Genomic DNA, 12754 nt, shown 5'->3' with positions numbered 1-12754 from the left:
AGCTCAGCTCATCTTTACTCATCAATACAGGGTCTCAAGGGGTGCAATTATTCAATCATAGAATGACATGGGGAGTCAAAGGCTAGGCAGTTATTTTGTCCATGCCAGAGCCCAGAGTCTTTGTTCCTTGAGCATCTTTCTTGTTCAAGCCTGTCCTAGATAGACCAAGACCTATTGGGCTGTCGTAATTTCTGCCAGGTCAATGTCAATTTAGGGGCAGGACCTTCAGATGTGAAGGAGGACAAGCCCATGGGTATTGTGGGTTGCAAGGTAGCCTGCTTGATGTACAAGTTAAAAAGGGCATTGGACAAGCATGGGGAGAGTCAACAAAGGGACTAAAAGCAGAAAGACTAAAAATTAAGTGGAAATTAAATAATAAAGAATGAGTGGGTCAAAGAACAAATCATAGAAATAATCAAAGTTTCATTAAAGATGGTGACAAGGAGACAGCAGACCAAAATTTATATCTCTAAACTTAACTCAATAAAAGAGACAAAACAGGTCAATGAATTGGTTATGTAGTTTTTTGTTTTGTTTTGGTTTGGTTTGGTTTAGTTTTCGTTTTTAAAACATCATTTTATTTGGTCATTTTCATACATTATTCATTGGAAACAGATCATTTTTTTTCCTGTCCCCCACCCCCTGCCACCCCTCCCCTAGCTGACACACGATTCGTCTGGGTATCACATGTGTCCTTGCTCTGAACCCATTTCCTTGTTGTTGGTATTTGCATTAGGGTGCTCATTTAGGGTCTCTCCTCGATCATGTCCCCTCAACCTCTGTAGTCACGCAGTTGCTTTTCCTCGGTGTTTTTACTCCCTCAGTTTGTCCTCTGCTTCAGGATAGTTGTTTTTTTTTTTTCTCATAGATCCCTGCAGATTGTTCAGGGACATTGTAAATCCATTAATGGAGAAGTCCATTACGTTCAATTGTACCACAGTGTGTCAGTCTCTGTGTACAATGTTTTCCTGGTTCTGCTCCTCTCACTCTGCATCACTTCCTGGAAGTTGTTCCAGTCTCCATGGAATTCCTCCACTTTATTATTCCTTTTAGCACAATAGTATTCCATCACCAACATATACCACAATTTGTTCAGCCATTCTCCAATTGAAGGGCATCTCCTCATTTTCCAATTTTTGGCCACCACAAAGAGTGCAGCTATGAATATTCTTGTACAAGTCTTTTTCCTTAGTTGTGTAGTTTTAAAAAAAAAGAACAAGGCAACATTCCCAATTAAACACAAAATTAGAAATCCTAAAAATCAAAGGGAAAATTAATAAAAATTAAAAGTAAGAAAACCATTGAATTAATAAATAAGGAACTGGTTTCTAGTACAATATTAAGTAATAGTGGTGATAATTGGTATCCTTGATTCACTCCTGATCTTATTGGAAAGACTTCTAGTTTATCCCCATTACAGATAGTGCTTGCTGATGGTTTTAGACAGATCTTATTTATCATTTTAAGAAATGTTCCATTTATTCCAATGTTTTCTAACATTTTTAATAGGAATGAATGTTGTATTTCGTCAAAAGATTTTTCTGCATCTGTTGAGATAATCATGTGGTTTCTATTGGAATTGTTAGTGATTATTTCTTAGCTAATAATTCAGATAAGTTTCCTACTACTTAACCACTCGTGGAAGAACAAAAGGCCAAGAATATCAAAGCAATTAATGGGGAGAGAAGAGTAAAGGAAGATGGCTTAGTTGTATGAGAATTTATTTTTCATATACTCTATTAATTCCTATATATTAGGGAGAATTATTGTGTATTCTGTGACAGAGGCTACCACTAAAGACAAAGTGCCAGACTGAAAATTATGTGAAATTGATCACCTTGACTGGGGAGGGGCCCCAGGAGAGGAATCCAAAAGGAGGAGTAGACTCTGGCAGGGGAGTGCAGTGAGGCCCTCAGTCGGGAGAGGTGGATAAAGACTTTCTCCTGGGGGCTACCCACTTTTTCTGCTGGTGACTGGAAATCTCCCCCCCCCAACACTTCCCAATTGGAAGGACTTGAAGAGAAACCTGAGCAGACTTTACCTTAGCTCCTGTTGCCTAGCCACCAGTGAGTCAACCTGGCTTTCTCTCAGGGGGCTCAGGCTGCCAAGACCTGACTTCGCCCCCAAACTCAAGGAGGGAGAGGAAAGGGTTTAGATAGGGGCAGGAACTCCCTTTCCCCACTTTCCTTTTCCCATTCTTCCCTGCCCATTATTCCTTTTGTATTATCTGATTGAGTTAACATTAAAAGTTATCTGGTCCCCAAGCTGAGTGTGATTGAATGGATCAAGGGGAGATCTTTTGGTCTCGAGTAGTGGAGGGGGGACAAGAGGGACAAGAGTGAATTGGGGAGAGCAGCTTTAGCTAAGGAGGGAAGGTAGAAGGGGGAAAATCTTAGAACCCCCTCTCCTCTCTGAGTCAACCTGTTACATCTCCTGTCTCCCCTGAACCCCACTTTGAGAAGGGGGTTCTCCTCTCTTTCCCCCTCTCAATACTGAAAGTCCAAACCTCCCTTAGGGGTACAAAACATTCATTTTTTTTTAATTTCTAAGACAATTTCTGTGTCTGGGATATAGGTGAGAGATACCATCCAGTCTGCTGATTTTTGCATCTTCTTTGTCCTTAGGAATACCAAGGAATGGCTTCCTTTTTAGCAGAATTTGGTTAATAGATGAAAGAGTTGAGGGCTCTTTTCCTGTATGTGTTCTCCATGATGTAGGAAGGGGGAGGGGTGGATAGATTAATAGACCACCTCTTAATTAGCTATCACAAATTAAAGATGTCTTGGGATATTCAAGGGAGGGACTGAATAAAAAGCTCCTAAAACTCAATTTATTCGGTTGCCTTACCCAGCTCCACTTGCCTGTGATTCTGAGAGAGGCATAGAGAAGTATACCACTTTATCAGTTATAATACTGGCCTAACTAATAAACATAATATAATCAATAAACATATTTTTACCCAGAAATCAGTCTCTCAAAATAATGTAAATCACAATAGTTGTACCAGATCTCAAACTGTTATAAAGCAGCAACTATCAAACAATCAAACTCAATAAGAAATAGAGTAATGGATCAAGGGACTAGGTTAGGTACTCAACAAACATTTTGGTAAATGACCAAAATAACCTAGTATTTGACAAACCCAAAGGTTCAAGCTTTTAGAAAAATAACTCACTATTTGACAAAAACTTCTGAGAAAACTAGGAAAGAATATGGCAGATATTAGATACAGACTAACACCTCACACAATATACTAAGATAAAGTCAAAATACATTCATGATTTAGAAATTAAGAGGGATACTATAAACAAATTAGGGGGGCACAAAATAGTCAGTTATATTGATAGAGGAAGAAGTTATGCCCAAACAAGATACAGAGAACATTATGAGTTGTAAAGTAGATAACTTTGACTATGTTAAATTAAAAGGAGTTTGCACAAACAAAACAAATGCAACCAAGACTAGAAGGGAAACAACAAACTGGGGAAAACTTTTTATAGGAAATATCTCTGACAAAGGCCTCATTTCTCAAATATGTAGAAAACAGAGTCAAATCTATAAGAATACAAAACATTCCTCAATTGTCAAATGGTCAAAGGATATAAACAAGCCATTCTCAGATGAAGAAATTAAAACTGTCTTTAAGTCATATGAAAAAATACATCAAATCACTACTAATTAGACCTGTGAAAATTGAAGCAACTCTGAGATATCCCCACATATCTATTAGGCTGATTAATACCATTTAAAAGAAAAGAAAAATAATAAATGTTAGAGTTGATGTGGAAAAATTGGGTCCTTAACTATGGATTGATACAAACATTCTGGAAATATGGAACTATGACTAAAGGACCATAAAACTGCATATCCTTTAATTTAGCAATAAGTGGGTCTATGTCCCAAAAAGATCAGAGATAAGGGCAAAGGGCCTACTTGTACAAAAATATTTATAGCAGCTATTTTGGAGATGGCAAAGAATTGGAAACTGAAGAGATGTCCATCAACTGGAGAATGATTGAACAAGTTGTGGTATAGGATTGTAATGGAATTACTATTTTGCCATAAGAAATGACAAGCAAGAGACAAAAAAGACAGCTGGAAAGGCTTACATGAATTGATACAAAGTGAAGTAAGCAGAACCAAAAAATGTGGTACACCATAACAATAGTGGATGATGAACAACTGTGAATGACAACTCTTATCAACAATACAAGGACCTAGGACAAATACAAGAGGATCATAATGAAAAAGACTACCCACCACCATATAAAGAATGCAGCTTGAAGCATGCCATTCTTCACTCAAATTCACTCTTCCACAAATTTTTCTTTAGTGTAAGGGATGTTTCTTCTTTCACAACACAATGAACATGGAAATATGTATTAATGATAACATATATATATATTTATATACATACATACATATATATACATATACATATATATATATATATAAAGCCAATATCATGATAATTGCCACTGAGGGGAGCAGAGAAGATAGGAAGGGAGGAGAGAACATGGATTGCAAACTGTTAGAAAATGTTGAAAATTGTCTTAACGTAATTAGAAAAAATGAAAAAAAATTTAAAAGAGGTATAGGAAAAGGTTTGAAGCTACTTACATAGGATCAGAAATATCAGCAATTTGTGCTATCTTGTTAGTAAAAATACATGTTATGCTCTTTTATGCCTTTTAGCAATTACAAATCTACATGAATCCATCAATATATAGACTAATTACAGTAATGAAAAAATTAACTCATTCAACACTACATTTTTTTCAAAAACCCAGGAATAGATTTTAAATTTTATTTACTTGTCAATATTTTATATATGAGAAAAATTTATCACAGGATTTGAGAGTTGGAAATCATCTAATTTAACTTATAACTAAAATAATTCCTTACTCTAATATGCCAAATGGATAGTCCTCTTAGCTTCTGTTTGAGGACCTCTAAAGATGGAAAGTCCATATCTCTAGACAAATCATTCCACTATTGGACAGCTCAAATTGACTGGAACTTTTCCTGACATCAAACCTCTTATTGCAGCTTTTATGCATTGCTTCTATTTTTTTTTTCTCTCTAAGATCAAAGAGAAGTCTAGTCTTTCCTCCACATAAAAGCCCTTTAGTTACTTAAATATGACTATCATCTTCCCACTGTCTTCTCTTGCCCAGGCTAAATATCAGTTCTTTCAATGCTTCCCAAAATCATGGATACAAGATCTTTCACCATTCCAGTTGCCCACCTCTGGGCATTCTGCAACTTATCAATGTCCTCCTTACACTCTGGTGACCAAACTGAGCACAATATTCTAGATGAATAGTGGTGAAGATTGGGGATAGTAACACTTCCCTATTCCTGGAAGCTATTTTTTTCTTTTTGTTTATTTTTAAATAAAATTTATTCCCAGGTATCCCTCTCCCTCAAAATCCCCCAAAATATGCATATATGCTATGTCTTGTGTTCTTATTTATCAGTTCATTTTCTAGAGGTGGACATTCACAAGTTATTCTTCAAATATTAATTCTGTTGCTGTATAAAGTGTTCTCTTGGTTTATTCATTTCACTCTTCATTATATTTAGAGAACTTACAATTTTTTTTATTTTAATTTGCTCATCCCTTCTTTAGTGAATAGTAGTGAATTCCCTCACAATCATAGGCCACAATTTGTTCAGCCATTCCCTAATTGATGACCATCCCCTTAATTTAAAGTTCTTTGCCACCTCAAAGAGAGCTGCTATAAATATTTTGGAACACATAGGTTTCTTTTCCCCTAATCTCTTTGGGAAACAAACCCAGCAATAATTGGGTCTAAGTTTTCTAATTTTCTGGGCATAATTCCAAATTGCCCTCCAAATGGTTGGATAAGTTAACACTTCCACCAACAGCGTATTAGTGTCCCTCATTCAACATTTATTTTCTAGTATGTTCAGAGGGATATGGGTCTTCTTTCACAACATGATGAACATAGGAATATGTAATGTAGGATAACACATATACAGCCTATATCATAACTGCCATTTGGGGTAGGGGAGAAGATGGGAAGGGATGAATGGATATATGACAAAATGTCAGAAAATGACCATTGAAAATTGTATTGACATGTAACCTGGTACCAGAAGAGATGCAGATTTCAAAGACCTTTCTTCATAAATACTATATTCTAATAAAGATATAATATGTATACACAGTATTACATGATTAGGGCAAGGCAAAATAGTGTTATATGAGGTTTGGTGTGAGTAGAATTGATTATCTGGGAGAATCAGGAGATGTTTTGTTCTGAAGTTGGTATTTGAGGTAGAATAACATGTTCAAGAATCTTATCTCTATATATTAGTAGGAAAAATAAGATGAAATTATAAAAACAAATACATTAAACCCTTGTTACTCGCCAGGATGATTAATCCTTGGCAAAGATGTGGTCATCTAAGTTCATCACAGAAGGAACAATCCCAGAAACAAAGGAAAAATCACACTGATGCCTATTCCCTCCAGCATTTTTTATACAAGTCAATTCAATTTAAAATAATATTAGGGCATTCTAGGATAGAGATTGTCACATTTCTCCTACTCTAACTCTCAGGATCTTAGGATAACTCTTTCAGTTGACCTATCAAGTATAGTTAAAGACTGGTACACTTCTCATTAAAAAATCAACCCAATCAATAATCAAACACTTAAGAGTTGCATAATATTTTACCAATAATCTTCAGTAATACTCTCATAATCAATTTTAGTATATCTGTGGGGAAAGTGGAAACATATCCAAAGTCCCAGCATATAGAGCAGATATGTATAAAGTACACGTAGGTAGGACTACTCATAATAATGGAACTACATACAGATTTCAGTGTACTCTTTCTGCCTCAAAAAAATTCATAAAAGTTCTTTGATGAGCATAGCTTCAGTGTTGAACAGATGCTCCCATGGTTAAGCAGAATTGATTCATGCTGTGCTTGACTAACACTGAGCATGAGTCATATCCAAAATAGTAAATACACACTGGCCTGCTTCTCACATGTTTTGCTTCCAAGTTGTTCCTCTGTTCAGCTGAATTGAGTCAGCCATTCAACAAACATTTGTGTGGTGCTTATTATATGCCAGGCACTGTGCTAAGCATTAAAGATACAAAGAAAGGCAAAAACATTAAGGGAACTCACATCCTAATGGCAGAGACAATATGTAAACTATGTATATGGAGTAGTAGATGGAAGGTAATTTTTGAGAGAAAATGATAGCAGCAGATTAGGGGCAGGGAAGGGCTTAGTTCTAAAGGAAGCTAGGTGGTAAAGATAAGGAGGGAGAGACTTCTAGGCATGGGAAACAGCCAGTGAAAAGGCAATTCAGAGTTCAGACACTTGAGTTCAGAGTTGGGAAAGCCATGGGAAAAGAATAGATAGGAGGTCATTGTCTCTACATTACTGAGTTGCATGGAAGGGAACAAGAGAGTCAGAGTCAATAAATATTTACTAAGAATTATATGCCAGACGCTGCACTAAGCACTGGGGATACATAGGAAGGTATAGACAATCCTTGTCTTCAAGGAGCTTGAAATTGAATGGAGAAGATAACATAAAAAGAAGCTGAAAAGTAGGAGATTGAGATAAGAGGAGAGTAGGACAGGAACATGATGCAGTCACTCAATCTATAAGTCTCTTAGTTGATTTCATACTGCAGAATGATGAGTTTCTGGAGATAATTAAGTTCAGGAAAGGGGAAAAAGTAAAGTATAAGAGGACTTAGCAATGATCAAATTCATCACTACTAGCTACAGCTGAAAATCATTTCTAGACAGCGGAAATAATGTCATACTCTTTTTAGGAAAAGGAAATGACCTTTTATCCTAAAGTTGGCAAAAAGCTTCTCCAACTCTACTCCTTTAAATTTATATATATATATATATATATATATATATATATATATATATATATATATATATATATACATACACACACACACACACACACACACTATTAGAACTCTAAGAGACATAACCCCAGACAAACATTCTCCAAATGAACTATCATGACAGACTCAACTCATCAATAATCTCTTTTAGAATATAAAAGTGACATGTTTTAGGCAAGTGAAATGTCAAGGGTTAGTTACTCCCTTACAAACGCATATGTCTCAAATTTTATTCTAGTACCACTTGAACCTATTCTCCCCACAACACTTTAAATCCAGGTGTCTTCTTAAAATACTTCAGGAACTATTCACCGAGGCTGTTTCTCCAAGTGACCTCATCTTCATGCATTATGAACACATTAGTTTGAATCACTTGTTAAGATACAGCTAAGAATAGGCCCTAGTAAAATGATCTGTCATTAAGTCATTCTTAGGAACACCTGACTCTGTGACCTCATTTGAGTTTTCTTGGCAGAGAGATCAGAGTAGTTTGCCATTTCCTTCTCCAGTTCATTTTATAGATAAGGAGCTGAGGCAAATAGGGTTAAGTGACTTGCCAAGGGTCCCACAGTTAGTATCTGAGGTCAGATTTGAATTTAGGAAGAATTCTTGAGAATTCAGACAAAATAAGAACTCTTTTGTATCCTTTGGATAATTTTATATATATAGCATTAAAAGTATAAATTAACTTTGTCATTTGTAAATTTGCAAACTAACTAATATCATTTTTATTGTATTGGTACAGCCCAGCCACAGATACTTAAGATTCCTACAGCTATTTAAATTGTTATTTTTTTAAGGAGCCAACCAGGGAGGGAATCCAGTATGGTACATAATTCATGGAAGAAATGAAGTGAAGAATGACATGCTTCTATCTGTATTCAGATTCCATCAGTTTATTTTATAGCAGTGGATAGACTTTTTCATCATGAGTTCCTTGAAGTTGTTGTGGATCCTCATATTTTTTTTTCCAAATTACATGTCAATTAATTACATTAAAATTTTTAATATTCATTTTCTAACATTTTGCAGTCCATGTTCTCTCCCTTCTGCTCACCTCTTCCCCTCCCCAACAAGAGAAGTAATATTTTGCATATATTATCATATATCATATAATATATATTTTCCTGTTCATCATGTTGTGTAACAAAAAGATATATATTAATTGCTTACATTAGAGAAAATTTCATGGAGGAAATAAGGTATGTTTTAATCTGCATTTGGACTCTGCTCCTTCTCTGGTGGTGTATATCCTTTTCTGTCATAATCCCCTTAGAATTATGCTGGTTCCTTGCTTTGTTGATAACAGTTAAGTCATTCACAATTAATCATCATATATTATTGCTCATTTTACTTTGAATTTAGATTTTTTTGTGATCATCTTGTACGTTCTTTCTTATGGAACAAATTTATTCTATAACAATCATATGCCACAACTTGTTCAGTCATTCCCCAATGGATGGACATCTCTTCAGTTTCTAGGTCTTTGACACCATAGAAAGAACTACTATAAACATTTTAGAACATAGAGTTTCTTTTCCTTTTTCCTTGATCAACATAGGAAACAAAAATAATAGTGGTATTGCTAGGTCAAAAAGTATACATAGTTCTATTATTCTTCAAGTATAATTCCAAATTGCTCTCCATAATGGTTAGATCAGTTCACAGATATACCAACAATATATTAGTGTCCTCATTTTTTCATGTCTTCCATTTTGTCCTTTTATCATTTTATAAAATTTGATATGTGTAAGATGATATCTTAGAGTTGTTTTGATTTGCATTTCTCTAATAAACAATCATTTTGAGAATTTTTTCATATAGTTAAATATAGCTTTGGTTTCATCACCCAAAAATTGTCTATTCATATCTTTTGATCATTTATCATTCCTAGAACTTTTTCTCCTCTATATATACTATCTCTTTTGATGACTTCCACAGCTCCCAGGGGTTCAGTTATCATCTCTAGGTACATAGTCCTCATATGTATTCATACAGTTTGTTATGAGTGTGGCTACTGCCAACATCATATTAATTCAGGTTTCACTTTAGAAAAAAATAGGTATTAATAAACCATCACACAGTTACAAAAGGAGTTTTACTTTGCCTTAACACAGCAAGGACATGCAACAAAAATATAGAAACATATCTGGTCACAAGAGTGTGTCAAGGAAGCTCATCCCCTCCCCCCTCCTTAGTAATTTTACCTGTCTATCAAACATTCCTGACATACCACAGTTGGGCCAGGGTTGCGTCAGGGTATGTTCTGTATGTCAATAAAAGTTAAGGTTTGGGGCAGAATTGGGAGAACCACAAGAAGAGAAGAGCGCGAGAACCAGGAGGGAAAGAGACAGAGCAGGCAGGTGAGGGGGGAGGAGAGAAGATGCATGCAGGCTAGGCACAACACAGTCAGGTTACTTATAGGAACATTGTCTACCCTTCCAATAAACTTTATATAATATATATGGGAAGAAATATTGTTTTAATTATTACAAGAGCAAAGTATGCTTATTTCTGTGGTCTACATCCATTCAGTTGAAGTTAAAGGGGTCTGTGAATTGAATTTTCTATGCTGTTGTGCAATTAAGAAGCTGTGTCAAACAGAGAAGACAATGAGGTCCCAGAGAAAGCTTTCTTACTTTTTAGGGAAACCTAATCCCTGTTGCAGAGGAAAAGAAGGAACCTTGGTCCCCTCAACAGCTTTAGTTTCTCTCAAGAGATACCAGCAACCTTTTGGATCCATCATACTTGATGATAGGCATCAGAAATTCAGCATGTCTAAAACAAAACTCCTTATCCTTCCCCCCAAATCCTGTCTTGTTTTGAACTCCTTATTACTGGTAAAGGCACCTACTCTCAGAAATTCAGTATTCAGAATTCCTTTGCTACTGGTACTAGTGATCTAAAACAATGCTATTAAATTGAATACATTTAAATAAAAGTATTATTAGTAGGAAAAATTAATAATATTGAATTTAAATTGAAACCAAATTTCTAAAATTGAATAAAGCCAACATTAAATTAAATTAATTATATGCAATATTAAGTAATAATTTTAGAACATCATTAAAATAATTATTAATTTTCAATATTACTAATGGTTATTATTGATACTTGTATATAGTTTATGGTTGTTAATTATCAATAACTATAATTAATGCATATTATTAGTTATTAATAACATAATTAATATATTAATATATTAATATAATATAATATATTAATAATTATAGTAAATGCATGTTGTTAGTTATTAATAACAACAATTATTACACTGAATACACATTCATTATTGATACCATTGCTGTGTAATGATAACTGTTTCCCTACATAAGCCTTTTTAAAAAAAAAACCTTCTCTTATTGCCTTCTACAATAACACTGAAGAACTTTGTGTCTCCATTTTTTTATGTTTTAGGAACTTGTCATTGTTTGACCATTTAGCAATACTCATAGTAGCTTAAATAGGACATACAGACTAGAAAATATGGGAAATACTGAGATACATCAAAGGAAATCAGGATATATTCCTCCTGATTCAGCCCTGTATAAATTTTTAAATTGTTGGAATGATCCTAATTTTCCTAAGGAGAATTGGATAACAAAGAAAGAAGCTAGAAAGATTTGTAAGGTATGGAAGGACATATCTTTTACCTGGTGAAAATATGTCTCTTGACTTCAAGATCTTAAAAGATTTGAAGTTAGCCATTAAAAACAAAGAGTCCAAATATTATAAATACTGGTACTAATGGGCATATCACGTTGATAAATCAACCATCCCCTCCAGTAAGGAAACCTTCCTTTCTTTGGAATCAAAACATTATAGGTTAACTCCATCAGTGAAAAAGAACAAGAAACATGCTCTGTCATCTCACCTGACCTGTGAGGAGATTTCTCCTCATACTGACCCAAACCAAGACTTGAAACCCTCAGTTCCTCTCCCCGTCAGGCCTCACTCATTCCCCACTACTCCCATCCCCTTTACTCCCAATCTACCTCCCTACCCTCCTTTGCCCACTTATCTTCCCTATCCCCACCCATACCATCCCTACTTCCATCCTTTTCTGTACCCTCCTTCCTACCCACCTTAACCTACTCCTCTCCACCGTGTACCTGGTCCCACCCCCATTCCTCTCTATCCCACCCCTAACCCCTCCCCATTCCTCTCCATCCCATCACCATCACCAGCCCCTCCCCTGATCCTTTTGCTCTGCCTCACCACCTGATGTTGATCTCCATTCCACCACCCCACCCACTTCCCCTACCAGCCTCACTACAACCCATTCCATTGAACTCCAGAACACAGGTCAAGCAACAGTTGCCACAGAGGATTCAAATGAAGGTTTTTCCCTCTAAGAGTTGTCCCTACATATAACAGACATGGAGATTTAGTAAACATTAGACATCATACACCTTTTCCTCCACAGGACATTGAGATATTCAAAGAAAAAAACAGCTGCATATGAAGCTGAGCCTGTGGTGGTGATGAATAAATTTGAAACCATTTTTTACACATATATTCTGCATTTGTATGCCATGTTTCTGTGACCTAGTGTATGGTCAATCTTTGTGAATGTGCCATATGGTGCTGATAAGAAGGTGTATTCCTTTTTGTCCCTATTTATTTTTCTCCATATGCCTATTAACTCTAATTTTTCTAAGATTTCATTCACTTCTTTTACCTCTTTCTTATTTATTTTTTGGTTTGATTTATCTGAATTTGATAGTGGTTGGTTCATATCTCCCACTAATATGGTTTTACTGTCTATTTCTTCCTTCAATTTTCCTAGTTTCTCCATTAGAAATTTGGATGCTATACTATTTGGTGCATACATGTTGA

Source organism: Monodelphis domestica, chromosome 1, assembly GCF_027887165.1.
Source record: "Monodelphis domestica isolate mMonDom1 chromosome 1, mMonDom1.pri, whole genome shotgun sequence".
Classification (NCBI taxonomy): Eukaryota; Metazoa; Chordata; class Mammalia; order Didelphimorphia; family Didelphidae; genus Monodelphis; species Monodelphis domestica.
Note: the sequence above shows the minus strand (reverse complement) of the source record.